Raw genomic sequence first — 27966 nt, forward strand, 5'->3', positions numbered from 1 at the left:
CCCGCCGCGGGGGCTGCGGGCCGGGGTCCGCCCGCCGAGCAGGCCCGCTGCTCCGCGGCGCGCCCCGCGCAGCGCGCAAAGTTGCACCCGTTCGCTAAATAATTACCTGTTGCGGGTTTATTTGTGTAACTCTGCCGAGCGCCCTGCTCCCAGCCCGTGCGGGGTGGGGGGTGCCTGTGGGAAGAGGAATAAATTACCCTTTGTCGGCTGTGGGGTGAGAACAACTTTTTTTTCCTTTTTCTTTTCTTTATTTTTTTTTTCCTTTTTATTTCTATTTATTTTCACATGTAGAAATCTGGGGCCATCTGGAGACAGAAAACAGTGTGTCATGAGGCACCGTTGCTGTGTCTGGCTCTAAAAATAACATCTTGTTGTTAGTCTGCGCCGGCCCTGCTGGGATTTGAGCGCGGTTTGTCAGAAAGTAAAGAGCTCTGCTGGTGCTCAGGTGTGTTTTCTTTGCCCAGAAATGCCCCTGTGCGCGACGGAAGGAATCCTGCGGAACAAATGTTCTGCTGTTTGGCTTCCTCAGACGCCCCGGCTCCCTCCTTTTGTTGCTTGCCACGAAAAGAGGTGCCATTTCGCATCATTCTGCAGAAATTGTTTGAATTAATGCAAGTGTGAATTCTTACCGTTTGAAGGAGGGTATTAGCATATCAAAGGTTTCTTAGCTCCGGCTCAATTGCCAAACTTCAGCTTGTCTTCCATTTGCTTCCAAGAAGAGGCCCAAAGGGCAGTGGGAATTGTAAAGGGGTAAAATGGGGAGGTGGATTTGGGTTATGTTCCTGAACTTTTGCTGTTTTGCAATTATGCGAGTGAAAAACAAGGTCCCTCCGCTGCAGAGCCCTTGCAAGCGCTCGGACAATTACACTCTATTGATTAATGGTTTGTTCCGAGCAAAAAAAGTGACCTTTTATGACAGGCACTGTGGCGTGGTTTCTGATTCCTCCTCTCTGGGAGGGGGATTTAGAAAGTGCTTTCTCCCGCGCTCTTGCTCTGGTATGGCCTACACATTACTGCGTGGAGGGATGAATGGGGAAGACCTTCTAATTACTTCAGAAAACAAATGAAATCTTGTAATAAAAGACCTCTTGGTTCCAGGCCTTTGAAACAAATATGCTTCCTTCCTTAATGGGTGGGTAGGCTGGAATAATAGATATTTTTATGGAGAGTTTTAAAAGAAGTTTTGATCACCACCGGCCATATGCTTCCATTTCCTTTTAATTATAGAAAAAGTGAAAATGAGTAATTCTTGTAATCTCATTTAATCAGTGATACTATGTTTACAAAGATAACCTAATTTGTGGTTAGTATTGCCCTATAATAAATAATTCTCAACCAGCTGTGGCAGGAGTGCTGTTTTGGTGGCTGTGTAGAACCTTTATCGCATTGAAAGTTGTTTTATGAGACTACATATTCAAAGTTTTTTATTCTTTTGTTACTATTTTCTTGAGTTTGAAAGGGGATGTGGCCTGACCTACCCTTTTATTACCTTTGCAAATCAATATTCATAATCCAGTAACCCAAAAGCCAAGCAAAATCCAGTTATCCATCAATAAGTTGGGACCTTTTCCAGAGACCAGATGTTTCTTGGGAACTGTATTCTGGTTTATATCTCTGGCAAAAAAAGAACTTCCTAAATTTTCCTTGCCTATTCTTCTTTCCAAACCTTTGACTTGAATGATACAGATACTAAAACAGGTATGTTGTGTTTTTAAAAAGTTGGTTTAAGTCATTGATATGTAGCATTTGGTCTGTTGTTTGGGTGGGTTTGTTTGTTTTATTTTTTTTTCTTCTGATTCACCATTTGGGGGATGTTTCTTTTACTGCTATGAAAGTGATGTGCCTTTAGAGTAGGATATTCAATTTCAGGCTTCAATTTCCTTTCATGTAATGAAGGAACTGAGTATATATGGTATGTCTTGGTGAAAAACAATGCAATTGATCAAGTATTCTGTTATTCTTAGACGGACACGGCTATTTGGGCATTTTGTAAATAGATGTATTTAGTGGTCCTAAAATTAGATAATTACTTTCAGGTAATTTCCAGCAGTTTATTTACCTAATGTCTTCAGCTGTCTGAAGTAGTACCTTTTGGTGGTGTAAAAGGAACATATTGATGTAATTGCCATTATCACACTTAAGTTGCTGTTAACTAGTCTGCTTTGAATGCAGAGGGCTATAAAGAAAGCGCATTATCCTTTCAGCTATTAGGGATAATCTAAAAATTGTCTTGAAAATGTTGCACTTCGGCTTATGTGACGGCAACCCCAAATTCGACAAATCTCTAAAGGTAATAAAGTAGTAAAAAGAAGATTTTCAACATTCAGATGACAAAATTGGACCACTTAGAGAAAAATTAATGTGCTGCAGCAGCACTTCAGCTGCCATTTTCAATCACTGTGGGTTGCTATGTGTTGGCAACAGTAAAAAAGCATAGACGTTCAGATAGCTCAGGGAGCTCGTAGTTGGGGGAATCAGGATGTTGAATCATGTGGGGTAGAACAAACCAATTACTTCAGGTTTTGACTTGAGAATTTCCAGTAAACATTTTTTTTTCTGGTTTTTGGCTCCCCTGCTCATTAATAGACCAACATCAAAGCAGGCAACCAAACTTCCAAATGTTATAAAAACTAATGTAAAGATACAGATCTCACATGTAGTCTTGCAAGTCTTAATTTAAAACAAGCAGTTGGAGTTTTTATTGCTGCAATTTTCACAATCAGCAGAGACATTAACACCAGGCTTCTGGGTGTTTCCCTTCTTAAAATGAGCAAGAGGAAAGCTTTAAAAAAACCAAAGTGTGCTTAGTTAGTTCTTATTTGATCACTTCAGAAGCTTTCTCAATGTTTTATTTATCTCTTACCACTTTGAATGTGTAAAGTCAGGAAAGGGGGTTACTCAGGAATCCCAGTCTCTAGTAAGGAAGCACCTTATTAAAGTTTAAATAAGCAAGGTAGTATAGTCTTAGGAGTTTGTAGTCTTTATGGTTAATCGTATGTAATAATATGGTTGGTTTTATTCTGGAAATGTGATATGTAGACATGACATTTTGACAAATAGATATTTTTAAAATGAAAATAGTTGTGATGAAGAAAATTTCCTACAGTTTTGAATTACAGCTTTTTTTTTTAAAGTCCATAATTTTCACTTGAAGGTTTTGGAGAGAGAAATCTCTAGTTAGGCAAAATATTTATCAAAGTTTTATTTGAAATACATTTCTAGATAGTGTGTCATTAATTCATATAATTCATAATAACCAGGCAGTAGAAAGCATTGTTTGACATCTAGAGAGCACAGAAACACAATCATAACTTTTTACTGAAATTTGGACTTAAAGTTTATCCTCTGTCCACTCAAAATGTTGACGTACCTGTAAGAAAATACTGTTGCCTTGTACTATGGCTCCTGCTGGGGATTGTGCCATGCCTAATATTAATGACAAATAACCTACCAGTAACACTTTATATCAAAAAATGCTCTGGGATTCCCATGCATTTCCGCTAAGGAATATCTGTGGATGACTGATTATACAGGAACTGGAAGTAACAAATAGTGATTTTTACCTAGTCAGCTGCAAGTGAAGAAGTTAAACTGTGTGTGGTGTGTAGTGGAAGTCATATCCATGCACAGGTAGACAAGCAGTCACTTATGAACCAAGACAGTTCAGAGCACAGGCTAGTGAAATTTGTAGTCCGTCCTGTTACTTGGAGATGTCATCAGACTCTTTCAAAGCTTTTTTTAGGATTGATGTTTATGATTTACAAAAGTGATTTGAAATTGCAAGAAATTCACCTCCTTAAGTATTTATGTGCAGCTTTTAAACTTAAAAGCTCTCTATTATTTCTAAAAACACCCTCTGTTTGAAACAGGTAAAAAATTTAAACCATCATGGTTGTAATTGGATGTCAAGAAAACTGGAAAAACAACAACCTATTTTAAGGCCATTCTCAATACTGTTAACAATCGTGTTTAATATTTAAATAGTTTTCAAAGGTAGCTGCATTTTGTTTCCAACAGTTTTTAAAATAAAAGTAGCAGGTGGTTCTGGAATATTGGTAATTTATATATACTTGGTGTAGAAAATACTTCTAGTCTTTATTTAGCAAATATGATTCCTTTTAACATTCTTCATTTAAAAGGTGAAAGATGACAGGCTTAAAGCCCTCTTCAGTAAGTAATTTTCTAGGAGTTCATGTTTCTTTCAGCCTGTAATATACGAGATGTGTTTCTACAGCATGGACTGGGAAGATTGTGTCGCTTAATATCAGCAATTTAGTTATAGAAATACACTTGCTTAGTGAGTGCTACGATCTGACAGCGTTCTCTAGATGCAAACTGATAGTTAACTAGAAATTGATTCCAAAAGGAGGAAGGAAAAAAAGTCTTCAAATTCAGAATCGTAGCACCTCCAAGTTATGGATTGTTATATTAAATGGAGCATTTTATGGGTTTTAGAAGAATATGTAATATGCATATGTCATGAATTCATTCTTTCTGATTTTCATGAGGTACTCTAATGATTCAGCCAGCTCTAGCTTGCCATTTGCCCAAATTATTTAGAAATGCAAGATAGTAAAAAGCATTGCAGCCTGACTGAAGCAAGCACAGTGCTCAACACCTGTAGGTAGAGTGCAGTCTCTAGCAAAATGCTGTTCATTGTTACTCTGGCACAAAGCAAGCTTAAATACAGTTTGCTTAATTACAACAAAAATGCTTTTTTATGAGTAAGATATTCCATGTTTGGGGAATGTTTTATGTGTTGTCTGCTAAGTAAAATCCCATCACACTTGTATACGTTTGTTCAATTATCAGAGCAGCTAAGAGAAGGAAAAAAAATCAATTTACCCTGAAAAGCACCAGAAATAAGATTACCTTGGCTAGTAGGAACTTGCCAGCACTGTATAAATTGCTTAATATTATCAAATGTTGCCATTTTTCATGTTCAGTAAGAAGGTTATTGACTATTCTACATGTCCAGTTCTGCTATTTGTCTCTTTCTTTATAAGGTATAAGCATGTCTTATTTTTATTCCTACAATAGCAGTTACAAATAAATCGGAGGATCTAACAATAACTTTATAAAATAGATGGAATAATACCATTCACTGGAGAAATAGTATTTACTTGAGATAAGTGATAACAACTTGTTGTTCTCGTAACAGACAAATGTAAATACCTTAGCAGACATTTCAGAGTGAAAGGCGAGAGATAAAATGTAATTACTTTTCAGGGTGGCTCTGACGATGCCCATGTTCTTGTCTGTAACAAAAAAAAAAAATCTTTGCTCATCACCTCAGAATATGAAGGCCATTGTTACTTCTCAATATAAAAATATTTTCTGATTTCTAATGTTGACCTCAGTATTTATCTGTAGCTCTTCTGTGTAAGCTGGAATCCTTATAGCCATGAATTCTAGTTGCTGTTATCCAACGGAGCATTTAATAGACCACCTAATGGACTCTGCTCCTGTATTTTTCTTGAATGCATAGCATCTTGCTTCATTCAGTCACCAAAACTAACTTTGCTACAAGGACAGGCAACACGACAAGTTAGAATCAATGGACCATTTGTAGGTCACAAAGTCAGTTTACTGGAATTTCAGAGGAAACTGGTTGAAAAGAGAGGACAAATGTCACTTTGAATAGAGATGTTTAAATCAGACTTCTGCCTTAGGGTAAAATTTAGGTCTGTTGTAGCCTAGATGTAATGTCTCCCTCTACAGAGCACAGCATTAATCATGGCTTGACAAGTGATCATGGGCTGAGAGAAAAAGGGCCTGTCTTGGTTGTGTGGTTATTTTTTTTTCTAATCTTAATCTCTTAGGAGCACATTATAAACACTAACATTTACACAAAAAGATTTAAGTATCAATGTCTGTGTTTCAGTAGTGAGAGTAGCTAGCTTCGGAGAAAATCTAGTTAGTTAATAAGAAGCTACTTGTGTTTCTTACGTAGATCCAGTTTTAGGAATATTTTCCTTTTAACGTAATGCAGGGCTTTTTTTATCTAAAGAGATTTATTTTATGCCATTTCCTCATACGAATATGGTAGAGTCTCAGTCTGCCTGTTTTGTTCCTTGGTTTTCTAAATAACTCTAAATCTTTTTTCTTTACAATTGTTTTACAATGTGTTTATCACCCAAGAAAGATACTTCCTTTTGCAAAACAGGCAATATGAGGAAAAGGGGGAGGAGGTTTTCTAAAATGTAACACAGATGAGTGGTTTTTTACTATGTTTATATGTTAATGATGTGTTACTTTATTGCAATGGGCTACAAAACTGGAATGAAATGACATGAATGAAGACTACTATTTAAGATCCCAAGTTCTGGTACTATACAAATTGTGTTTAATACTTAAATAAAGGATGTCTTGATTCATAGATATATGGGAGTATTTATACATTTTATGGTCAAGAAGGGAATTTTCACATTTCTTTGTCTTTTTTGCTGCTTCCTGTGGTGGGGACAGTGTGGCAGCAGCCAAGCACTGGGTGTGCACCACAGTGCTAGACAGGTACAGCTCCTTCATGGCGGGTTACATTTGTGTCGGCAACTGTTGGAAAAATAGATAATATCAGTGAAGTAACAGCAAAAACAATTTATCACTGGAGAATGATGCTTTAAAAATTAGAGTACTTCTGTTTATCCAGTTGCCTGTGGATGTGATAAAATCCCCAATCTCTCGTTTAGGTTGGGCTGCTGCTTTCCTTTGTGCCCTCTGTTGGTATTTTCCCATCAGTCGACACCTCGCACCGATTACTGCTCTGAATCCAGATGACAGAATAATAACGCCGATTACTGCTAAAAGTTGTTTCTGGCATCTGGGGAGGGGATGACCGACCTTGTTCCTGACTATCAGACTTGCTCTGCTGTTGATGGGCTCGGGTGTGCAAAGAGAGAGAGCCTTACTGTGAAATCAGTGCTGCAGTGGTGGAGAGCGATCACATGCCAGACGGAGACTTTAATTCACTTTTCTATGTATTCTCTGTAATTTTTTACAGCATTGCAGTCTACGCCAGGGTGAGCAGGTTCAGAAACAATTCCCTCTCAGTAGGCAGCATTGCTTTTAAATAAAGTGACATTTTAAGAAAATATTTCTGAGAACAACTTCTGCTGTTGACTCTGCATTTCTCTGGCAAATTCCCGATGCCGGTGTTGATGCTAGGCAGAATTCTTTTCATCTGATCCAGGCATCCTTTCATTAGACTATTACACTATTTTTTAGACTTTTTCAATGTAAGGTGACCAATTTGGAAAAACCTGCTTTCCCAGAATGAATAATGATTGAATCTTCATTTTGAACAAAATGAGTGTTCTACAGGAGACCAATTCATAACTATTTTGTTGGCAGTGTCTCCAGCAGTTTTTATTTGCTTTAGTCTAATAAGTATTTCTTAAACGCAGACTGTCAATTGGTGAGGGTGATTCTTGTGTAAATCAGTATAAAGTGCTTAAAGGAGAGAAAGTGCCTAAGCAGTGGTGTATTCCTGGCTGAACTTCTGTGCCAGGAATATGGGTGTAGGCTGAGAGTTGTTGTGAAGAGAGAGGGGAGGTGCAGGCTGACATAATCTGAAATTGAGCTTCTGTGCCAGGAACATGGGTGTAGGCTGAGAGTTGTGAAGAGAGAGGGGAGGTGCAGGCTGACATAATCTGAAATTGAGAAGAAATCCTTTTGCCCTTCAGGCAGTAATCTTACCCGTGCTTGAACAGAGCATCATCTCTCCAAAAAGTTGAGTTTTCTTTCTCCCTGTTTTCTTTATTTCCTCATTTGAGCAGGTCTGTAATAGTATCTCATAGTAACTGGTTGATGATCCAGCTGTTAAAGATATTCCATCAGCAAAGAAGATCTCTATTTGCAGCAGTCTCATCCTCTTGAACTGAAAACCCAAAATTTGTCTTATGTTTATCCTATGTAATGGCTGTAGCCATACTGAAATATCAGTACTGATATAGCTGTATCCTACTGAAATAGGGGTATTTTTCCCCTCCCCTTTTTTCTTTTTTTTTCTTTCTTTTTTTTTTTAAATTTGATATTGAAAGCTTGAAGGGTGGTATTCTGGAGTTTATTTTCCCAGTGAAAATCAAAGTTTACACAGGGCATATGTGACTTTATGCCCAATGCGTATACATTCATTTTATGAATGTTCTTCATCAGTCTTAAGGGCACTACTTGCAGAAAGTGAGATTTTGCTCTGTAAGAGAAACAAAACCACAGGCATACATTTGTTCTCGCTGTGTGAGAAGAGAAATTAATGTTGCCTGATGGCTTCCCAGTTTTTTGGGTGTGTGCTAAAGGTTAGATAGGATGAAGGCTTAATTACAATGTACTTAATATTTATAGCTTCATTCACTGAAGCTTTGTGCCATTTGCATTGAAGGGATTTTTATCTAGAGAGCTCATCCCATTACGGCAAACAAACTTGAGACATTTTAAGGTAAGGGTTTTCTTTTGGGAGAAAAGCAGTTTGCTTCCAGTTGGATGAAAACTACATTGTTACTTCATGATTTGATTTAAATTGATAGGGATTTTTTTTTAATATATGTAATTTAATTTTCAAGATAACTTACCATTCAGTTCAATTGCATTTTAAACTTTGGTGGAGTGCATGTGTAATTGTATCCAAAAGTGACATTAGGTTTTACCTCCTAGCAGTAAATAGAACGAAGGAATGCTGCTGCTTGGCTGGTTTTCAGTTAGACAAATGCATCAGATAGCATGAACTTGTTTTACTGTTTGGGGTGGTCTTTCATTTTTGTTTAGCTCTGGATAAACAGAGCCATTTTTAAATTTTCATTGTTTTTTTTTCCTTCTCTTTTTTCTCTTTTATTTTTTTCTGCACTGAAAGCATTTAAATGACTTTGGAAAAAGAAATTTGTGTGACTTATATAGGAAAGACTAAAGCTGAATGTTTAACTTTTCTGAGGAGACAGGAAGAGACACAGAACTGGGAAAAAAGTGGAGAATATTTCCTGTGTTACCTCCTTATGCTGGATAACATCGGAGAAGGATTTCTGGGGGTTTCTTTAAAATGATGACTGATTATTTGGTTTCCTATGCTGGTTGTTGCCCACATTTTTCACATATTTTTGCTCATTCTTATTATTACCTGCAGAGGGAGCTTGTATATGAGATAATCAGAGTAATCAAGGCATTCAGGGCGGAATTGTTTCCAGTAAGTACAATTTCATTTCACTGTGCCTTTTCTGTTATACAGAGCAGAAAGGCTCTGCAAGACAGCTTTTAAAAAGGCTATCCATCAGTAACAGAAAATCACAGTGGGCAAAGATTTTAAAACATCAATAAGCACAAGCCAACTTAAAAAAATACTTCATATTTCAAAGAAGTGCCTATTAATCAGATGTTTAAGAAAGAGATGAGGAAAACAATTCTTGCCGGTCGAGGTGCAAGAGGACAGTTTTGGTATTCTGTATGACAGGAAGCAGATTTTTGTTGCATAAACTGTCTTCTCAGATTCTGAAAATGTCATGTCAGCATCACAGAGACAGCAGAGTACTTTCACGTCTTCGACACTTCTCGTGCAGAGTAGTGTGGTAGCCAAAAAGCACACTAAGGAGGTAAGTATTTCCTATTTACCCAAGCAGTGTTATGGATCATAATCCATATGTGGATGAAAGGCTAACTCCTAATTTTGCTTTTTCTCTATTTAAAAATATAAAGAGGTGAATGAGTTTCATCCAAATTGAGGAATTGAGCCAGTCGGGTGCTAAAGCAGGCAAACAGTTGTAAGGATTTCTGTCTTAAGCTTTAATAAATGCTGAGAACAAAGAACAAGGAATGTCTTAATCTAAGTTTATTTGTAAATTGTAACTTAAAAACTAGCTTGAAGAATCAGAAATTTGTACTTTAGGTAGTGATTTTTCTGTAATTTAGCACAATGAAAGAAATCATCTGGTGTACTGCAGGCTTTATAATTTGTATTTTAGTTGTCTGGGTAATGAAAGTGTGTGATCCTTCAAAAAAGTTAAGATTTCAGAGAAGAAAATAATTAATATATAATACAGTTTCACTTGCTAAGCAAGAAACATAATAAATGGTACTTAGATTTATTCTGTACTTATCTGTGGAAAAAAGGTGGCAATCATTTTTACTTTAAAATATTTCAGTAAACTGAAAGATGATTTGCTATTATATTGTTAGGAAATAAAGCAGTATATATGCAAATTTCATAAAACAGAAACAGCTTTCTGTAATATGCTCTCCTGTAATAAATCTGTGGTGTATATTGGTCAAAGAGTTATTTTTTAAATTTTTTTTTATTTTTTTAGTTTAAATGAACAGAACTTTAAAGTTAATATACATTCAGGCTAACAGGATTTTAGGGGTTTAGTTTGGATTTGCTTTTTGAACATCGGGGAAGATTTACCATATCTAAAAGAGTAGTAACTCTGTGTCAATTTATTATTTATACTGGCTAATCCTTTCTAATGTGAAAAGTCAGCTTGTTATTGTAACACCAAATGGCCCTCTAAGTAGGGAAACAGTTAAGTAGATCTCCTGTAATAGGTTGTTGTCTAATAAAGAGATTTATGGTATTGGCAAGGGCTATTGTATAGGTATTACCCTCTCACAGCATGATCATGTATTATCTTAACAACTCAGTGCCACGTTTATGTTGAGCATTTTCATAACAGGGTAAGAATATTAGCCACAGCAATTACACCCCAATAGGATTATAATGGTAAGATTTACAGAAAATATATAAATTTTAACTTTAATGGAGATTTCGGTAGGTGCTAGGAGTTGAAAAGTTGTACCATCCTTTTTGCATGGGAAAACAGTGATGTGTAAGTCACGATGAGAAAGAGAGGTTTGTTAATTTAATCTTGTTGAGGAATTGTGGAGAGGCAAGGACGTAATCTTTCTTTACCCAGTCTGTCCTTTTCTTTCCTGGTGAGGTAGGGATGTTTCAGAAGTTCCACTCAGTGGAGGTTGCCGTACAGTATGAAAATCGAGACGTGAATGTAACTTTAGTTCTGGTGTGAGGATAATGCAGCTGTGATTAAGATATATTTTTAACAGCCTTGTATTTTGAAGGTAGAACAATGGTAATTTACATGCTACATTGGAAGAGCCTACTTTAATAAAATCATGTATTTTTTTTGTTTTAGCTGGAGCATAACACGTTTTCTCTTTCACTAGTGCCAGGTTTTTATGGTGATAAGTAACTTAGATAATTTTTTTAATTACTGCAAGCAACAAAAGTGACAATAATGTCATACTTGTACAATTTTCATGTAAGTGACATTCAAGCTGTTCCTTAATTCTTAAAATTTCCATCTGTTTTTTAAAAAAACAAAAAAAGTGAGACATTAATACTCACTTACTTGGCAGAAGCAATGTTCCAGTCACATTTAATAAAACTAAATTATGTTTTGTCAATAAAAAACACTTATGGAGACTAATTGAACAAAATGCATTAGGTTATATAGTCATTTATGAATAACTGCATTGAGTAGCACAGCAGTCTGCATGGCAGAGTGTGATGAAACAGCCACATATTTTAAGATGGTATCTTGAGCTATAATTTAGTAAATACTGAATTTAAACAAACAAAATAGCTTTCTTTCCCTGATTTCCTGTACCAAAATTACAAAAAGGTAATTCCAAATTAAGAAAATATATAGATGGCAATTCTTATTGTATAAGGAACTTCCAGTACATGTTGCATACATTGTAGACATTCAATGGTAGTATTGGTTAAATTTGTAAGACACGTTTCCTGTGTGCTTTGGATTAATTCTGTGTGTAAGAGTTTCTATAGAAAGATTCTGTACCCATCTGTTTTAAATTGTTATTGATCACCAGAGAAAAGATGTACATGTTTCTTTTGACATGATATATTCCACTTCTGAAAATGTGCTAGGAGAAGTTGCCCATAGATTTAAATGTGGGTTTCTTGTGTTTACTGGAAAATAACTGGGACCTCAAAGCTGCTTTAAAGCTAATACTCCAAACTTCATTATTTTTGTTGTCATGGTAGCAGCATATGGCTTCATCTGTGACCAGTAGCCCGTGCATGTTGTATCTAGTGCAAAATTCTGGAACTTTGTCTGTAGTTTTGTGTTCAGAAGAAGAATAACATTTTCTATTTTAGACTAACTCCTGTAGGTTCTTAGGTTAGCTTCACATTGCATTCATTTTGAACTGTGGAAAGTGATCGTATCTTTTGTCTGTGAGTAAAAAGAAGACACAAAAGGATGAATGTTACCCCCAGTGAAAGTGGAGCTCCAGCCGATTTAAGAGCGTGAACTGTGACTGCATTGTTGAGGGCAGTGCTTGGCTTGTTATACCCAAGCTAAGAAGAAGCCAGTACTTAGAATGAAAGAGTGAATAATGCATAAAAATTAAGTAAGAGGTAAAGTATCCACACTTTAATATTATCAGTATTTATAATTAATTTTGAAAGTATTAAAATAGATTGCAGGGGATTTGTTTTACATGGATTTATCATTTTAAAAGTTGTCTAATGTTTCAGAATACAATTTCTACATTTGAAAGATGAAAATATATGCAGAAATATTCTTACCAAATTGTTAGCCTTATGTGCTCTCCTGAAACATATTCAGAATGTGTATATGTAACTGTGAGATAGATTAACCATTTTTCTTTTTGTACAAATGCCATAATGAATGGCCTCTTAAAATAAGTATTCTTCTGCTTGCAAGACAACAAATCAAAGCACAAATCCACACTGTAGTCATTTTACTTGTAGCATGCATTAGAAATGAAGCCACACTAAGTCATACTTAACTGCCCACAGACAACTAACCCTGAAGAAGGGGCAACTCTTTTTCTTCTGTCTTTTTTATTATTATTTATATCTCTTTGTCTATTTGGAACAGCCATGCTGTTATGACTAATAAAGCTTTTATATTTGGCAAATGGGATGCAAGTAATCAGCAGTTCTTGGCTCATGATTGAAAAATCTGCCGAGCAGAGCACATAAAACCAATATAACCTTTCAAGTATACCTGTGAATAAAATTCTTCCTTATGCTTCTGTCACCTGTACAGTAATTCATCTATCCTTCCTACATCTTCTCTTCTAATAGCATTATTTTTGATTACAGTGTTTTTTTTGGTCAGTGGCATGATAAGCAACTAATACTTGAAGAGATTTGAATTTAAAAAAACAAATATAAGAATATAGAGACCAACAGTCAGCATCTTTGTGTTATCTATCTAATTAACAGCCAATTGAAAATTTTTGTTTATTTTAATTATATTTAGTTTCATATCCCCCCAGCATGATTTATAGCTAGAAATTTCATAGTCAATAAATCTTAGTTCTTGCATGTTTTCCACAAAGAATCACTCAATATATGAAACAATTATTTAAAAGAATTCTTTTTGTTTAATACAATTTTGCATATATTAAAAAGAAAGTTACCAAAGTCCTAATGTTAATTGAATCAGACTCAAATAAATTAAAAAATTTTAGTAGGTCTGCTGGAAGATGTCCAGTAATTATTTTTTTCTGTTTGTATTTTAAACAGATAATAATCAATGGACCAAATAAAGCTGCAGCATTAACAGATTATTAAAACTAATTGGTAAGGGTTTATGAAAAATACATGGGGCAGTGAGAAAATTTGCTGCTATTTCAGTGCTGTGATTAAGCAGTTTGCACAACTGTGTTCACAACCTCTGCAAAGCTGAGAGATAGGATTAATATATCCTTAACTACTTAATTACAGCCATTATTTAAGTTACCTAGAAGAAAACTGCTCAGATCTTGTGCATATATGAAGTATTAGCTGCTGCTATGCTAGCTGGGTAGGTATGCTCAGTGGAATTTTTTTGGGGTTCACAGATGCTCTAAAGGAGTAGCCCCCGGTATCATCCTCTAACATTCACTCAAACTCATATGACCATTGAACAAGTTGTGGTTTTACTGCAGTGTTGGTGAAACATTGAATGCCAGTGTATACAAGGGATTTCCACCCCTTCCCACCCTCCTCAAAAAAAAAAAAAGGAACAGCTTTGTTACTGTACGTTTGTGACTTGTAGCTCTCTGGTGGCATGGGCTGTGACATCCTGGGTGCAGTGGTTGTCTCTGCCATGGCTGCCACTTGGGTCTGGAAAGGTATGAATCCTTCTGTCCTGCAGGTCCACATTCTCAGCTTTATTCTCTCAGTTGCTTCATGATAAAATGAAGGTGTAATTAGGACTAATTTAGCTAATCATCATGAGCTGGAGGTGGTCCCATCTGCCCTTCCCCCTGAAAACCTGTCTGTGATACATGAGTGTGATCTGTGAGAGTGAACGAGGAGCTTTGTGTGTGCTGTCTGCAGATGAAGATCCTTGGAAACCAGGTTTGTCCTTTTTCTGTTATTCACAGTCAAAAAGTCAAAATCTCCATTTTAATGAAGACATTTCAAAGAACAGACGGGCTGAGAAAGATATTGTATTTCTTTACATGCTCCTTCCTCTTAAACATGGAAGAAGCCTTAGGCTATAAATTAAAGTGTTTTACCCTGTGTAGTTGATCTCAGGCTGCCCAGTTGCCGTGAGGAGTTAAAGTTTAAAAAAAAAAGACTTGTAAATGGCTTGACAGTTTCATGTTTTTCAGTCTGTGGTTATCTTTTGTCCCCCTCATGTCCTGTTTTTGTCAATATTTTCCTTTCACCTAGGAACTATAGCAAGTGGGAGGAAAAGTAACTTGAAAGAATGTAGCTATGCCAGAGATGCATTTTCATGTGGGAACCTTTATAATCCCTTCATGTAAATGACATTCACTATGGAAACAGTAAGAGCTCTTACGAGCAGAAAGGTTCATCCTGTGCTCCATAGGAAACACTGATTTACTTATCTCCCTCCCTGGAAAGGGCACACACGTGCTGGGGCTGGGGGAGGCTGTGGCCAGGCTCTCTGTGCTGGGGGGACCCTGGGAAGCTTGCGGGAGCATCTCAGGAGTCCCTGTGGTTTTATGAGCATGTTGGAAATGGAGCCACCTTAGTGGATAGGTGCATTTTGCATTTTTAATTTTGCCTGGTAGAGTGTTGGTTACTTTTTTCTTTCCTTAAGTTGTTGGGTTCTCAGGTGTTCTTCAGTTTTAGTGAATTTCTTTTTTAGTGAATTTCACAATTGCCCTGTGCAGCAGCTGGGGTCACAGGTGATGCTCGTAGTTTTGCTGGCTGGATTCCAGAATGTTGCCTAGAGTCCATTTTCCTTTAACCTGGAGCAAGAAGAGATGTAGATCTTTGTTATTTCAAAAGCTTCATATTTGTAATCTTTGTTGATGAGCCTTGTAAAATTTAAAATTGGAAGAAGAGATAATCTTTGTTATTTCAAAAGCTTCATATTTGTAATCTTTGTTGATGAGCCTTGTAAAATTTAAAATTGTTTTGCAATGTTTATTACCATCTCTACCACATTCTTAAAAATTAATTGTCTGCTTGAATAGTGTTTCCCAATCAACTTGAATTATTGATGTTTTGGTCCTTAGTGGAAGAGCAGTGGTACTTTTCCTCCCACACCACAGTCTGTTCAACCCCTGTTTAATGAGTTGTACTCCAGTACCTGTAATAGAATTATAACACACACAAAAAAAATCATAATTATGGCTTATTGAGTGGGGCTAAAAATGGGAAGTGGGAAACTTGTGTGTAAGTTCAGGTTTTCAGAAATTGGTGCTCAGTGGATGTTGAAGTAATCGGTGCTAACTGTTAGTGGCCATTGCAAGATAAATACGTTCCTAGAGAGAAATGCAAAACTTAGTAGAATATTTAAATATTTGGAAATAGTTAGCTAAAATTAAAAATACATTCATCTATCTTAAGCTGTTCTTAGACACTGTGTTTTACAAATATTTTCAAAAGTGAATTAAATAACAACAAAGTTTTACCAATCCTAAGTAAATATCTTCTCATGAATGTTTATATACTTGAGTATACATATGTCTGGGTCTTTATTAAAATACTACTTATTTAAAAATAAATGTGTCCAGTTTATCTTGTGATAAAATTTCTGAGATCAGGAGAAGAAACGTGTGCCCAGAGTCATGGATGAAGGTTGCTGCTAGCTAGGAAGAGCCTGTTTTCCTTCAGTCTGCTATCAGCCAGCTGGACATGTTCTAGTTAGTAAATAACAACACCATGGAAAAGCTAAAAATTGCCGTTGTAAAATAATACTGTCACAGTGAATTTGTTTTTTATTTTGGAGACAAGAAATCATTTGGGTGAAATCTCTAGCTGTTGAAAACTTCCACTGTGCTTGCTGCAAGCTCCTCTTGTACACCATGGTAGTCTTGGACTAGATATTTTTATTTTAAAAAACCTATAAAACTGCTATTTTTAGGTCAAAAATGTCAAATCGCCTTTTGACTGAAGAGATATTAAAATAAAACTGAGTAACTTCTGGAGACTATGTTGATAACCAAGCAGTGTCGGGTGGAGTGTTCTGTCATGCCTCTGTCCGTCGCTTCTTGCATATCTGAGAAGATGGATCTTTAGGTTGACTTGTTTTTTTCCTGACCATTTTCATCTGTATTATTCATCTTCCTGTCTTGCTTTTTTAATTCCAGAAATAAAATCTTAGTTCAGCCCAACAGTGATCCGTAAGTATGCTGTACACTTATTGTCACAACCTCTCCTGGATTTGATTTTTAAACAAACAAACAAAATTCCCAGAATGGGCAATGGATGTGTTGAAATTGTGGTCAGCTTTTTTAAAATTAATATTATTATTATGCCACTCTGAAATCATTAGCCACTTTTAGAATATTGCAGTGGTACTGTGAAATCATCAGCCATTTATAGAAAATGATTACTTGCAGCATGGCAAATGTTTCAAAATATTTGTCTGCAGGTAAGAGATGCAGACGTAGATCTCATCGCACATTGTGCGTGCTGGCCGCTCTCGTAGCACTGAGTGTCCATGTTCATTACGCTTTAATTGTCCAGAGAATTCTGTGGACACTGATGTAGATGGTGGGCTTTTCATGTGGATGCAAAAGCAAGTAGCTTGCAGTTGTGTCCTGGAGAGGAGCGAGTTCTCTAGGATGGGTTCTGGGCAGCTGACCCGAAAGGCTGGCAGCCCGCTGGAAGGAAATCAAATTGCGCTCAGCTGTTTCCCGTGAGCAGGTCTTTCCCCTCTCTGTGCGGGGCCGTGTTCTCTGATCCCTGTGGCTGTTCCTTGCTGCCAGCCCTGCTCTCCCGGGCTCCGCGCTCGGGCCTTCCCTGCCCATCTGCTGCCCTTCCCTGCCCTACCCAGGGGCTTTCCCGCTTCCTCTGCACTCGAAACCACCTGCGGGGAATGCCGTCTTCCCGCCCTGCCTGCTCGCTTGCTTTTTTATTTTTTTCCCTCCTCTTTTTTCTTTTTCTTTTTTTTTTTTTTCTTTCCTTTTTTTTTCCCCAGCCCCATGGTGAGACTCTCGCTGATTTCTGGTGAGTAGCTGGCAGCAGACGGAGTCTGCCTGATGATGATGGTTTCATTGTGCATCTGATTTGCAATCTATTGCAGAGGTGCCTGTAATGCTGACTGCTGTTATTTAGTGTTAGGATTTTAAAATATTAAAAGTACGTAGAGCACAAGTTAAATCAGCGTGGCTTGCTGAACGTGTGTATAAATGGCATCGTTTTGTGAGTGTAAAGGTTTGGCACAATATCTTTGGGCAAGATGTGAAATCTGGTGATCTAGATTAAGTTTGGAGTTTTTGAGATTGCTGAACAAGAAGCTGGTAAAATGGCATGCATTTTCTTAACAGGGGGAGCTTCTCTTAAATTTGCTTTCTATCTGTTGAGCTGTCAGCCACTCTGTCACTGAAGGCTTAAAGCTATATTCATGAAAACAAGAGTTTTCTGGATTTCAAAGAAAATGCTATTTTTGTTAAAAGTAGCAATCAGAGCAAAAGGTTAGACTGTCATCAAAGTGTCTGTAAAAATATGCTTAAGACCCCGTTCTGTTCTTGGCTGTTGGAAGAGACGATGACTTGTAAATTGCCTTTCATAAAAGTGAGTTTGATTTAAGGTATTAATAAAATCTAAATTTGTGCATTCTGGCTGTGGGGACTGAAGATTTTAATTTAGTGAAATGCCAGAACAATTTTTTTATGCTCAGTTTGATAAGTGTTGTGTGAGAATTCCATCTTACTAAATTAGGGCAGACATATATATTACAGTGTTTACAAACTGTTATGATTACAACCTGTTAAATTTCATATTTAATATTCAGTCATCTTTGAGCAAAAAAGTCACCTCATTTTTGTCTCAGCGCTGTTGAATTCTTGTGTTAAAATAGATTAAATTGCAAATGTTAATCTAAGTGACTGTGGAAAGTTGTGACCTGGATTTGAAATAGCCATGAGACTATCACTGCAGCAGTAAATCTTCCAGAACGTGTAAGGCTGGCACATGGCGGGGATATGTGTGATGTGAGAATTAGAGTGCGGGTGTAGGAATAGCCTGAGAAGAAAATCGTGTGCCAATATAATTTTATTCTAAAATAAAAAAAGGGAGAAATTATCACTTTAATATAAAGCTGTGTTTTTAAAGATAGCACACAGTAACTTCATAAAACTTATTTTGAAACGGCAACCTAAAATTCAAGCTGGGTTTAAGAAAGACTGTTTGTGGCACTGAGGCACCTGGTTCTTAATCCTCTGGCTTCCTCTGACAGCAGTGATTCTGATCTTTGAAATATGGATGGGAATTTCAGGTGCAGACTTCAGCCTAAAGAAACCATCAGTTTGAGGAAAAGTAGAGACTAAATGTACTTCTCTTTTGTTTTAAGCTTTTTACTGTCCTTTAATAACTGCTTTTCTCTCAGCTAAGCCCCTCTTAGCCCTAGTTCTGGGTTTTAAGGTCTGATATCATCAAAAGGCCCTGAGTTTTAGTTGTCAAGCACTGGCATTGCTGGAATCTTTTATTACCTTATTGCTTTGATTTTCTTCATCTCTCTTAAAATGTGTCAAATAAGAATGTGGGTGATGTCAGAAGAATATGATAATAGTAATTTTTAAAGCAATGTTTTGACTTAAAATAATGTTAAAACAATCCCGTTCAAGCAAATCTTGATATTAATCAGGGGACATTAAATGATAATTAAACCTAGTGTATTAAGTAATTTCTACATATGTATTTGATCCGGTTTGCTGTTCTTTTCTATAAATACATATTTTTCATACAAATTTATTCTTTCATGAAGGCAAGAAATGAGCTTGCAGATACTGGCCCACGTGTCCCCATGACAAAATTATCTTGAGGCGCTATAAAAAGGTATTCAAAGTGTTATCATATCTATTATTGCAATGTTGACTATTGATTCTTTTCAGTTTCTAAAAAATACCAGGACAGTAGAGCTTATGCAGTGAGAGCCTGAAATACTTTACCTCCCTGTTTTTTTTCAAAGCTAGAATATGATTTTGTTCATTTCCCTCACTCCAGAGAAGGGTGATTGGCAGGCTCTGGCATTCAGCTGTCCACAGCTGAACTGCAGGGCTTGAGTTGCCTTGGCAGGGCTGCAAGTAAAAGTTTGTGCCGCTTTTGCCAACTGTGTTCTTGGCTCAAGCTGATGTTACACGTCTCTCGACTCCAAAGTGTGCTCATTTGCCAAATTCTACCTAAAAATGTATGCTGGAATTCCTAATTAAATAAACCCCCTGATATTTATTTTACTCCTCGGAAAGGCAGGCATTCTTTCACAGTAGATGCTGCTTTGGTAGAAATACAAATAAAAATTTAAAAAGCCCAAGGTGGATTAGAAAGTTATAACTGCTATTAGGAGAGAAATTTTCTCTTGCAAACAGATTAGTAGCTTTGGTTTCTTCTAAGTAGTGAAATTATGTGACTTTACCAGGTTCTTACCTGAAGTTCTTTGCATATATACATTTTCTTGTTTATTTTTCAAGTATTTTGAAAATTGTTGCACTACAAAGGATAATAGCAGTCCGTATATAATTTCCTTGGGTTTTCCAGCTCGGTAGCATTATAGCTACCTTATTGCTGCCGTAAGCTGAAGGTAGCAGTTGAACGATAAAGGTGTAATTTATGCCAAACCAGTCTAGAAGCTTTTTCAGAAGACTGATAGCAACTGCTTTTATACATATTGCTATGTAAAATGCTTATTAATGTTAGCAGATGTTGCACTTTAATCCCCCAGAATGATTGTTTGGTAGCAGCAGGAGATTTATTAAGCTTGAGTTGTGTGAAATTGTGTGTGCATAAGCTGCTATTTAGATTGTAAAAATGCCATTGAAAACTGTAAAAAGTTCTAACTGTAATTGGCAGAGAGGTATTAGCTGTTTTAAAAGAAGTATATGTGTACCACTGGCCCTTTTGCTGTAACCTCTTTATCATTTATCTTCTTGTATTAATGTCACTGAATTATTAATTCATGAGCAGGGTTGGATAGGGTGAAGGCACTATTTAAATGTGTGGCACATGTATCCTTATCGCAGGAGACATGAAAAGAGTCATTTTGTGTTATCTATAAAATGGAAAGGACATTTAAAAATTTCATTTACGGTAATCCACTTCACTTCCCAGTAAAACACCTAGATTATTGCTACTATAATATAATGTTCTTATTAAAATTTTGTAATCTTTCCACTCTCTCACTTATAAATACTGTTGATAGACAAATGTAGTCTAATTTTTTTTTTTTAGTTGCACATACAGTTCATGAACTGCAGCAGAACGTATGAAGAGCAGGGTTTTAATAAAAAATAGTTCTCTTTAATTTTTAGTAAAAGAATATAAAATAAAAGCCAATAAGTATTTATAATCATGAAAGGCTAAATAAATTATCATGTAAAATCATAATGTAAGCTAATTAAAGAAAAATAGGATATTTTCCAAAGTAACAGTGTCATTGTCACATTGAGCCATCAAGAGCTATATTACTTAAAAGAAATTGTAAATGTGTGGTTTGGTCTGCTTGATGAAACCACAGAATATCAGAGGTCACATTGCTGCGAAAAAATGTGTTAAAAATGTATCTTAAATTTCATCTGTGCTGTGTGGATGATTCAAAAAAATAAATGTACAGGAAATATAATGTTTTCAGTCACTTCAACAGAAAGAGTTCATTCTCTTGAATACTTTAAAAAGTGTTCATTCTTTTAAAAATTCTTTGCATGAAAGCAATTTCAGGATACTTTGTCCTCAAGTGCTCGCGGTGGCTGGCATGGCAGTGCTGGAGATAACTCATATTCCATTTTGTTTAATATTTAAAAGATATCACTTCACACTTCCCTTTTCACCATGCATGGAAGAGACCTTCACTGTTTCCACAATACATGGGGAGTTTTTCTTTTTTTCTCTTCAGAAATTTCTGTGCAGAAGAGAAAATGTTATGTACGCTGCTAGGGAGAAGAGTTTTAAACAGTGGTACATGCAAGTAGAAGGTGCCTTCCTGCTGAATTGAAATCTAAAGTTCTTCTTGCTTGTAACTTCTCCAAATATAATCATTATAGTTTCCTGACTCAGACTTTCTACAAAAGGAATGAAAGATAACTGAAATAATTTCTATTTTTCTCTTATAGTTTGAATAAATCAGAAAGCCCAGTTTTCCCCAACTGAAAGAATGTTGCAGCTCTGATGAATGACTGGTACTTATTCAGCTGTCTTGTATGGTTAAGAATAGTCACCTGAATGTTCATTGCTTATTAAATTGTACAAGAAAATACTCTTAACTACAGCACTCTTGCACTATTATACACCTCAGCAACTTGTCCTTGCAGAGCCCATCATCCAGTAAGGGCATTGGATCTTTTGTTTCATTGCAGAATCAGGCCATTTCTGCTGTAGATTTATTTGTCAAATTTATTGCACACTTTTCTCACATGCTCAGTGATGAGCAAGCCGTAGGTGTGTAATTCAGTGGTATGTTTGTGTGTAGGCACAAGGAAGAGAGTGGTGTGTGCAGTGCTGTCATACAGGGCCTCTCACCCTTGAGCTCTTCTCTTGAATGTGTGTATGAGAAAAGCCAGTTACAAGGGGGGAAAACCAAGGAGTCTGTTGATTTTTATTTCATGATTTTAGGGTTTTCAGCCTTCTAAGTTCTACTGGTATGTAAAAGGGGTGAACATTAAAGATGTGTCTGCTGGCACTGCCTGCTTTTTTTGTACTTAGAAAGTCCACAGAAGTCCTCCAAAGGCTTCAGTGGAGTTTCTACCTGTAAGTCATGCTTGCCTGGAGAATCTCTTGACTGCTTAGAAAGCAGTTAAAGGCTTTTTCCCTTCTTCTGTTGTCAAAAGTAAAAATTTTCTTGTGGCTCATGGCCAAGTATGGGATGGTAGCACACAGCACTTCTCAGGTTTCTATGCAAGACATAAGCCATTTACAAACCTTTTAATAACTAAATGGTTTGTAACTGGTTTGGAAAATCCAGGTTTATGGAATTACTCCTGTAAGTTTGTTTGGTGGTGGTGATTTTTAGTGGAACTAAAATGTGGTCTTCTAAATGTCCTGACCATAAGGCTGCTGGAAAGAAAACATACTCTCTGATCATGATAATATTAATAGTGCTTCGGAGAAAAGAAACAAAGCTAGGAATAATGTAAGAAGAGGTTATTTGAAAGAAGAAAAAAAATGCTTAGGTACAGCATGTTTTAAAACAACATGTTTTAAAACACTAAAAGCATGCATTATTGAAGTGGTCTTTCATAAAATGCATTGTTGTCATGCTGTGATAAATTGTAATACTTGAGCATATGATGGAAGAAGAAATATTTAAAATTTCCTTTCTCCTGCTCTCTGTATATAATCACAGATTTTTCACATTTCTTTGCATGCTCATCTGATATATTTTATCCTAGATTATCTCATTGCCCCCAAGAAAACCCTTTTGGTAATATTGATAACCTAATATATGACAGATTTTGGTCATTATTATTTCATTTAGTGGTCATATGTATAGACCAAGAGGGAATCTGAATATTGATTTCACTGAATGGCTAGTAACAATGATTTATGAGTCACAGATTCAGTGCAGTGAGCCAAACACAGCAGAGATTACATCTTAGGTGCCACCATTGATTTTGATTCATATTTCACTGCACAATGATTAGGCCATGGTCTCCAAGCAAAGATGTTAATGCTCTCCAAGCAAAGATCTGCCCAAACTACACTCAGTGCATGGTGACTATATCTGTATGCCCACTTTAAAATGGTAAATATTTTTCAGTATCTTATAAAGAGTTGGTATCTTTCTGATAACAAAAGGTTTTGGTAGAATTTTTTAAAATAATCAAAAGTGATTTTGCTGCACACTCAAGCTTGTTCCTGCAACTGGAGCAATATAATTTATATTGAATACAGACCACTTAATATAAGTACAACTGATAGAAAATGGATGCTTTAAAATGAATGTTAAACCAGCAGCTTCATGAATCTTTTTGATAATATTCCTTGGCACGTGCCCAGGAAAGAAGTTTTCAGTGCAGTAGTTTCCAGGGAATTGATGCTACCAAACTGAGGTTTGCGCTTGAATATCAAATGCCAAGGCTGCAGCACAGCCATCTCCCAGGAGGTCGAGTGTGTTTGGGCTATACAGCCCCCATTAACCTGGTTATGGCATGGATAAAAGTGCTGTACATGCATGATAAAAATGTGTTCTTGTCTGCTCTTGCCTGTAACTTGATTTTATTTTGGAAGGTAGTAATGCGTGGGTGTTTTGCTGGCTCTGTGCTGGTCTGCGGAGTTGTCTTACTTCAGTGTCAGCTGTGAAAGACAGACTCATAGTACAGTTTGGGTTGGAAGGGATCTTAAGTTATCATCTAGTTCCAACCCCCCTTTCAGATCCAGGGACACATGCTGCTAGACCAGGTTGCCCAAAGCCCCACCCAACCTGGTCTTGAAACCCTTCCATGGATATGGCATCTTCCACCCTGTTCTAGCACCTCACCGTTCTCACAGTGAAGAGAAGCTTCCAAACATCTACTCTAGATTTACCCTCTTTCAGTTTAAAGCCATTCTCCCTTGTCCTATCACTGCAGGCCCTTGTAAAAAGTCCCTTTACAGCTCTCATATGTCCCTTTAGGTACTAGAAAGCTACTATAAGGTCTGCCCAGAACCTTCTCTTCTCCAGGCTGAACAGCTCCAGCTCTCTCAGCCTGTCTGCATGGGAAAGGTGCTTCTTGTCATCTTTGTGGCCTCCTCTGGACCTCCTCCAAAAGGTCCACATAATTCATATCTTGGGGGCCCCAGAGCTGGATTCTGTACTCAGTATCAGAGCTCATCTCCCTGCCTAAGCCCAGGGCCTAGCGGCCATAAAGCAGATCAGGTGTGTTGAAATCCTTGCAGTCAATTAGAGGAACACCATGTCGCTTCACAGGTACCGACATGTCTGACCACAGTCCTAGGACTTAGTTCTGTTTGTTTTGTTTTTCAGTCTACTTCCACTTCAAACAAGTTCTCAGCTGTGAAAAACAGTGGAGGGGAAGGGGGAAAAAAATCAGCTAAGTGGCATAACAGCTTTGAGAAATATGGGCCTCTGCAAAGCCTTGTCAAGGCTGTCAACAAACAGTTTCCTGTCTTACAAGACTGCTATGTCTTTGGTTGATGTTAGTCTAGTGATTTTTTTTCCAAGGGAAAGAAATGAGCTCTTTAATATAAATAGATTATTTTGAGGATTTCTCTTCTCTGAGAAGTTTGAAAAGCCTTTGAATTTTCTTCAGCTGTTACAATTGCTTCTTTAGGTTTGTCATATGGTTCTCAGTGTTTTTGTAGAAATACTCATTATTTTCTTGTTTATTTTTGATGTTCATAAAATCTGTCCTACATAGGTTTGAAAATGAGAGCTATTTGTTTTGCAGTTTAATGAAGAGAATGGCAAACAGCCTCAGACTGTGCCTCTGGTGTCCACAGTGATCAGCATATTTAACATGCTCAGCATGGCACTGAGATATTACAGCCGATAACGGCTGTAATTGACTTACAGCATCCATTTCCCTCCCCCCTTCTTTGGATGGTGGGGAATTATCTTTGAGTCCCCAGGAAGCTGTAGTGACACAGAGGGTAGAAGTGGTAGAAAGGTTTTACCTGCACTGCTTGTTTCTAGGTGGTCTCATTTAGCAGGATGGTGGATTCAGGTGAAATACAGGGAATTTGCAATGAGGATTGAGTGACACACCCCATCTGCCCCTACCCCCGCCTTGATTCTGAGCATTTATCAAAGGCAAAAAGAGAAATTCAGGCTTGGCAAAAGGAGAGTGCCTGGAGCCAAAAAAAGCCATTCTTATTAGCACTAGCAAAGGTTTACTTTACTGGCTTATTGAATGAAAACTCCCTTGAGTGTCCAGGCTTTATCCTGTGTTAACAAGGGGCAAAGCTGGCTTGTTGGGAATGGACCGCTGTGTAACGTGTCTGTAAAACACAAGACTGAGGCCAAGCTGAATTAGAGCGCTGATGAGAAAGGAAAATCTTTGTCTTTTCCTTTCAAATCCTATTTATTTTCTCTGTGAATGATTGTGGTAGACCACTGAGGTGCTGGGGACTGATGGACTAAATTGTGATGTTCCGCTGGTAAAATAGTGTCAGTGCATTGTTTAGTGTCATGTCTTGCATAGGTAGATTGGATATTTTGAATGATCCATTACACTGAAGAGCTGGGAACTCAAGCTGGGGTGGGGTGAGTGTTTCTGGGGTCTTTGTCAATTTTAGGGAACACATTTATTGCTCACTGTTTCAGGCATTCATCAGGCATTATCATGTAACTTCAGAGCACAATGCAGCTGAATGTATTGAAGTAATTTTTTTTGTAGCAAGATTGGATGACCTTGGTCAAGTCTTGTTCTTACTGTATTATTCCCTTTCCTCATACTGTATTCTTTCCTTGTAACTTGGGAAGAAATGTTTTGGGTTAGAAATCCAGTGTTCAAGGTGACAATTAATAGGGACTGTTTAATACAGAAAAGTAGATAAGACTCCCTGCTACCTTTTGAGCATTAAATTGCTTTAATGAAAAGGAAGTATTTTTTAGCCATTTTAGGTGGATCAGAGCCTTTCCTTTCACCTTGCAGTATGCAGCTGATTTCATTGGAGCAGATCAGGCATTGGTTGTTTGTCATAGGTAGTAGAAGGAGGCTTACTAGATCAGCAGTCTTGATTGTTGTCAGGGTTTTTTTTTGTAAGGTCTCACAGCTAAAACTCATAACCAGATTTTCTACAATCTGGTACTGGAGCACTAATGTGCCATTATTAATGTAAATCAATTTTTGAATTAGCATATTGAAAACTTAGGAATAACTCATGTTGAATGCATCTGAAGACATGTTTGATGTTGAAAACTAGAGCTGGATCTCACTGCAGATATGTAGAAAATGGTAGCTCTTGGATCATAAACAGTATTAGTCTCATTTGAGGATTTTACTAATGCGGCTTAGACAGTTTTACTAATCACACTTCACTAATTAAATTCTTGTGTTGCAGATTATAGTAAGTTTAACTTTTTTGTTTTTTTAAATTGGGAAAGCCTCATGATGGGAAAGCACGTGGACACATGATTTCTCAGGAGACTAAGTAGTCTATTATATTGTATGAATATATATCTATTCACCCTTGCCTTCTCTGCCCCCTCCTTTCCTCTGCAGAATGGCTCATATATATTACAGAATTACTCAGTTTCATAAACTGGGTTATGAAAGGCAGTGGGGGTGCTGCATGTGTGGCAAGGTAGGTCACACAGGATTTATGAGAAGGATTGCCTGGTCCTGCTAGTTCCCTGGCAAGTATGAGCTGTGCAGCTATGCCTGATGTTCCTTACCTCCGTGTGCCTCATCATCTGTAAAGCTAGTACAAATTTTATTTCTGTAATAGGGATGTTAAAGCTTCACTGAGGTTGCAAGTGCTCTGTGGTGTTTCTAAAATGATTTGGAAAATTAAGCACTATACTCTAAAATACATCAGCATTAGTCTGAATGACTTTTAGCTAAAGAAAAACATCCTTGCTTAGCTGGAAAGATCTCTGTGTTCTCCTTTGTCTTAATTGCCTGAAAAGCTGGATAGAACAGGAGGGAAAAGGCAGCTTTTGAGCATGCTGTGTCAGTTGTCCGGAAGCTCTTAAAAGACCCTTTTTTGGCTTTGAAAATAAAACCTTGGGAAGGTTAAACAGAGTAGAGTTGGGACGCGACAGTCCTTTAGAGGTCTTTCTCTTCAAAGATAAAAGTATTTCAAGGAGCACGCTTGGAGCAGCTTTCTCTTATCTCTGGGGTGCTCTTGAGCAATGTTGTGGGGAGAGGGATGGCCAGCAGTGGCATGTATTCTGCAGCGGTCCTGTTCCGTCTGTGAGCAGTTTCAGAAGCACAGAAGAACAAGGAATCGAGGCAGGGGCACTGAGATATTCGGGACTTGGAGCACAGACTATGAATACAGTATGAAGAGATGCCCAGTACCTTTGCAGTGTTACAGGTTTGAACATTAACATTTCTATTCCTGATCTAGCCTTCTTTGACAGTGGATATGAGAAGAATCTTAACAAGGTGAACCACTCTACTTCCAGCAGGGGGTTGGTTTTTTTTTTGGTTTTTTTTTTTTTTTTTTCTGTGGGGGTTTGCACTTGCTTCCAGCAGGGGGTTGTTTTTTGTTGTTTTTTTCCTGTGGGAGATTGCACTATGGCCCAGAGGTAGGGATTTAAGTTACAACTGAAATTTTCTGGGCAGCTTTTATTGCACTCTGAAATTCAAGCAAGATTTTGCTCTAGGGAGTTTCTCTTTGCCCCACCCACAGGCTGAAGCAGTCAGCGATGCAGAGAAAATGTTTATTAAGGTCTGAGGGGAAATAACTTATTTGCACAGGACAGCCACTTGCTGTGGTCTCCTCTTTCTGTTTAAAAAGAAGTAACTTAATACATCTTTTCCTGCTTCTACTGGTTTGGTTTGGGATTTGTTGTTGTTGTGAGATGCCACCGACAGTCTCTGTATCACTGATAGATGGATGGTCAGAAGGATGTGGCTGACAGCAGTCTTTAGTCCGAGTGCTCTCTGGCTCCAGCTCATGTCTGGATG

The 27966-nt window shown here is 37.3% G+C and overlaps 1 protein-coding gene across 17 annotated transcripts in view; it reads left to right on the plus strand.

The window, feature by feature from the left end:
* ADGRL2 (adhesion G protein-coupled receptor L2) overlaps positions 1-27966 on the plus strand; it is a 309215-nt gene that overhangs the window by 154937 nt on the left and 126312 nt on the right. Inside the window, exon 1 of one of the 17 annotated variants that reach the window (XM_039727089.1) lies at positions 14317-14335. The exons of the other annotated variants lie outside the window; for them this stretch is intronic. The gene's annotated coding sequence lies outside the window, so the exon portion shown is untranslated. Of the gene's footprint in view, positions 1-14316; positions 14336-27966 lie in introns of those variants that run through there. 17 annotated transcript variants of the gene reach the window in all.

Source organism: Passer montanus, unplaced genomic scaffold (genome assembly GCF_014805655.1).
Source record: "Passer montanus isolate IOZ18808 unplaced genomic scaffold, ASM1480565v1 scaffold60, whole genome shotgun sequence".
Lineage (NCBI taxonomy): Eukaryota > Metazoa > Chordata > Aves > Passeriformes > Passeridae > Passer > Passer montanus.